Genomic DNA, 5307 nt, shown 5'->3' with positions numbered 1-5307 from the left:
TTTTTCTCTCCTACCAAGAGTTGGGAAATCCTGATATACATACTTCTACAAAGTTGTATTCCTTCAAGGAAGGATTGCTTAACTCCACTAGAATTTCTCAACCTCACTAGAACACTAGCATGGTGATTATAAGCTTTTTTGTTTGCTTGTTTGTTTTTACAATAGTTTGTTGACTAATCCACAGATCGTTCATTATGGATAGCCAAAAGTATAGTAATTGACTTTTAGTAAGTATTTTAGTTCATAGATTTCATTTTTCTAGTCTTCTAAGTTAGGGCTTAGCACTAAATATTGTTCTCTGGGAGTTTTTCATACATAAGCACGAAATTTAGTTTCCTCCCCTTAACAGCTGAGAAAAACCATTCTGAGGTTCAATAAATGTAGATGTGCACTCCAAAACACTGCAGGACTAACCATTCTCACCATGCACTGTGTTTGTTTATCTAACCACTTGGGAAATTTTGGTGAGGTGGAGGTTTTATAGATCACTTGTTCTGGCTTGATGGTGTACCCAGTCTTCTGGGTAGCTTACAGCTTTCCATGTAACTTTCTGGTCTCTTCCTTCCTTGTTTATTCTTGAGAGCAATCTGTTCTCATTTTTTGACCAAGACTGTAACAAAGCAAACTCTCTGGTGTTTAGTATGCCTTAAGGAAATAAAATACATACAATACTTAAGTGATAAGAATGTCAAGTTATCCATATAGCACTAACTTTAAAATTGAAAAAAATAAATAAAATGAGAATGTAAAATAAATTCTTAGCTTAAGACTTCTAGTTCAGTGTTCCTAAACTAAACATCAAAAGGCAAAGCTTCAGAGATGATGATGTCTGAAAATGGAATCTCTAAGTGATATCCCTATGTCCCAGTCCTGGGACACTTGCTCAGTCTTGTCAGAAATGAAGATCTTCTTTCTCTCATTTAGGTTATTAACCTATACCCAAATTCCTTTTTAAAAATGAGTTGAAGCAGAAGGTGGTCTCTCTTCTTGTTTATACCACAGGGTGGAAAATGGCCACTTTTTTCTAAAAGACACAGAAGGCAATTGGATATATCAATATTTCCAAATGAGGCCATTAACTATCATTACCCATCAGCATGGATTATTATTTATTATTATTATTGCATCTCTGTTCTATCAGTTAGTTTTACCAGAAAGGAAGATTGGTGATAAACAAGGAGAGAAAAAATATTTATAATCACTATGCAAACAAAGATTACTTAGCAGGGACTTATCAGCTCCTCTTCTTTTTTTTTTTTTTTTTTAACAGCCCCATTTAATGCATAATGCCAGAAAGAGAAAAGTCTTTCAAATCATGGCAGTTCTAGAACTTCTAAGATTTTCAAAATTAACCTGTAAAAAATTTTTTGAAGGGCAACATAAGATTCTGTTTTATTCTAAACATACAGTTCAGTGTACGTTCATAATTTCAGATGTGATGTCTCGTTATGTAGTACCCTTAGGGTATTTGGAAGTACCCAAAAGAGTCCACAGTTAACAAGAATGAAGCCATCAAGTCCCAGAACGAATAAAAGTGAGATTAGTTTGAGCTGTGAAAGGTTACGTGATGCACGGTTACTTTCTCCAAATGATAGTAAATGAGTGGATTAACACATTTCCTTTATTGCAGCCAGAATTGCCTATATAAAATATAGTGTGCCCCATGTGATTATTTTTAATAAAAGACAGAAATCAAATTCAGGTTTGCTAAGAGCAAGTGAAATAACTTGATGAATTTTAAGTTTCTATTTTGATAGCTTAGTTCCATGGAATAAGAAGTTTTAAAGTATTTTTTTAATTGCACAGCAGTGCACATACTATGCAAATGTAGCTTCTGGACACCTAACACCACGCTTCTATTAGCATCATTATTTCCACAGAGAATGAACTATAAACTTCTACAGTGAACTCCACCAACCTGAGGCATAAGGGAGCTGTTATTAATTCTTGGCTTGATTCAATTCTATGTTCCAGCCTTACATTAAAAAGGCTGTGGATACAAGGTGGGGGAGGACTTACTGAAGTAAAAAAGCACTGCTGAAAGCACTTATCCAGTCTCCTATTAGAAGAGGGCATATCACATGTGAAATATCTTACATCCTTTCAGGTCACATATAAAAATCACAGTTTGACTTACTGGGTATATCATATACCTATTAATCAGTTTATGCCTTTAAAGCTATGTGGTGCTCTTCACTGGATCTTGTGGGTATCTTCATAAGCATATGAGCTTAAGCTCATAAGCACTAACTGCCATTTTTACTTCCCAAGTCATGGGAGAAAACCTGCAGAGCGCTCAAAGCTTAATAAGGAGTTATAGTTTTCCTTGTTGTTGGGAATATCATCAGTCTCTGATCATTCACTCTTGATGAAGTGTATGTCTTAGTGCGTCCTTAGTTCTGCTATCGAGATATTTGTATTACTCATTGGTTTCACAAGTTTAGTGGAACACAGCTATCACCTGGAGGCAGTCATATTTTGGGAAGGCCACTTTCACAGCTTGCTCTGAAGACAAGAGCCTTTCTCCTCTACTGTTGCTCAAGGATGAGACAATGTTATGAGCAGCATAGAGATATCTACCGGTTTAGCCTGAAGATCTGCTCCTCTTAACAATGTTTGAATATATAAAGACAACACTTGCAGCTTAAGGTACAACTTAGAGGTACCAATTGTTCCAAGCATTGCTATGACCAGAACTGGACCTGGCAGGAAGAAACAGTACCCACACGGCTACCTTCATGGAACTGAGGAATGAAAGGCAACATTGATGAAATGATGGACATACAATTATCAAACTGAGCTCACATCAAATGTTTGAGGAAAGGTGAGTTTTCTGGTTTTTTTTTCCTCATTCGTATGATCTCATTTTTCAATTTAGCCAGTCGATTTGTTTGTACTTCAGCCACCTTTTCCCTGTCTAGTTTTATTGAAGAAACTTGCATTGTAGTAGTAGTGGTCAAGCTAGTCTGGTGATGGCACAATATTCTCACTGCAGATCTTTAAAACAAAGGTAACGTGGAGTTTAAAAATGTCAAAGGTCCTGTGACAAAAGTGATGGAACTGCGTTTCTGTACCTCCTTGTAAAACAGTAAGAAAAATGCTACAAGACTTTACGTGCATAAATTTCCTCTAAGTTGTAGAGCACATCAGCAACACTTGACCATATGGAAATACTGTGCTGTGTGTGAGGCCTTACTTATATACATCAGTCCTCAAAGAGACTTCTTCCTGCCATTAAGCTAAATACAGGTGGAGCCTTGGGGGATCTAAAGCTATTTATGTCTAAGAACACAGTCTTATCTGCAGATTATACTTTGTAGTTCTACTTTTTTTTCCACCTGAAAATATAGAAGATATATAGTAATATATAGAAATATACATAAAAATGTAAATTAATAAATAATAAGCCAGAGGAGACTTCTCAAGTTTGAGAAATGCATTGTGCAGAGCAATACAAGCATTTTCATCTGCAGCAACAGCTAATTTGTCAAAGTGGAAGAGACAAAAAAAAATTTGCACACTGTTATTTAAAAGGCTTTCCTTCACGAAAAAGCTTTAATGAACTGTACTCCTGCTTTTCACCTATCACCAGTGGTTAAAGTGACTGATAAATTTTAGTTGCAAAAACATTGGCTGAAAGAGAAGCACTCGTGCAGATGCAGCATCATACGTGGACAAAGACATCAAACTCACTAAAGCACCTTGTCATGTTAGTTAAAACTTCCACGTTAGCCAGTGCAGCACTGCATTTCTAGTAACCTGGCTGGCGACTCCTATCAAACTTCCTGCTAGTCAAGGCATTATGGCTCTGGGGAAAAACAAATCTTATGCTGAGCATTTTTTCTTTTGACTTCATTGTGAAAAATATTGTTTGTCTTACTGGAGAAGTTCTAAAGCAAAAGCAAGAGTATTGTGAATTTCTGTGTAAGGAAATGAATGTTAGATTTCAACGCCCATGTTCAAAAGAAGCTTTGTTTTCCATGTGTCATAATTCAGCCCTGCATATCAGGACTTGGTTCACTGGGTCTGATTGAGGCACTTGATTATTTTTGTTACATAATTAATTTAGATATTCTTATGGTGGGAAAATACGGCATTATGGCAATCTGCCTCAGAAAAGACTTTTTTTCCTTAAATGAAAATGTTAGTAACAGCCTGGAGGGAAAAGTTAAAAGATTAAAAGCAAAGGATCAGCATGGAGGCTTCTTAATGAATACCTCATTAGGGTCAGAAAAAAGGAAACCAAAGGCAGAAAGGAAAGAAAATAGTATGGGTAACTGCTGAAGTACAAGAGTTATTCAGACCTCTTCCCCTCCTTCCTTCCCCCCCCCAAATCTTTTAAAATGGTAATGCAGTTAAGCCCAAGAGAAATTAGTGGCATTGTAGCTGTTAGTAAGTATAACATGGAGAACATAGAGGCCCAGTCGTGCTTTCACTTAAACAAAACTCTTGTTAGGGGACCAGGAGAAAATCTGATGAGCAGCCAAACATGAAGATAAGCAATGCACCTGTGATTTTTTTTTTGATACAAGTCAGTTGGACTACTAAGGGGCTAAGGGGGTAATCAAAGAGAATGAAAGCTCAGTCAGATACCTTAATTTAAAACAGTGTGGAAGGTGTTACTGCCCATGAAAAAAACAGATACTGTGATCCCTAGTGCTTTGTCTGGAAAGCTGCATGCTTAATAGAATGATAGCAAAATAGATGTTCTGCCAAATATGTATAGCTTGTTTCCTGTTTGCTTTTTTTTCCCCCAACATAAAATTTATTCATTTGTCTTGAAAAGAAAATTAATTATTGAAATCTCTTTACCATTATGGCTCTGAGAATTTTCCCTTAAAGGTACTGAGTACCACCAAGAAAGATAACAAAACCAAGAAGGATGGCACAGCCCAAAAAGGTGAAATGCACTTGCCCTACCCTGCTTCTCCCTCCCCCAAATAACCCAAACCTGATAAAAATAAACAACAACTAAATCCATTAAAAACAAACAAACAAAGAACACCACAAGGGTAAGCTCATATGCTGTGAATCATTGCACCCTGAATAAAGTGCACTCTTGATTTTCAAGCAAACATAACTGAGAAGGATAGCACTGTGCACTCCAAAATATGCCACAGTAGCTCTACTTTACTGCTAGGAAAACTATTAATTGAGGCTGTCCTGCACTGATGTGACTTTTTTCCTGATGATATGCATAAGAACTCTTGGTGAAACAAAACAGCATGATAACAATGTACTTGCATTCAAAATATTTTTAAGCCCTTTTTAAATGAGTTTTTTTGGAAAGCACATGCATAAATATAT

This window comes from Meleagris gallopavo, chromosome 11, assembly GCF_000146605.3.
Source record: "Meleagris gallopavo isolate NT-WF06-2002-E0010 breed Aviagen turkey brand Nicholas breeding stock chromosome 11, Turkey_5.1, whole genome shotgun sequence".
Lineage (NCBI taxonomy): Eukaryota > Metazoa > Chordata > Aves > Galliformes > Phasianidae > Meleagris > Meleagris gallopavo.
The sequence above is the reverse complement of the archived record's forward strand: the minus strand, read 5'-3'. Positions refer to the sequence as shown.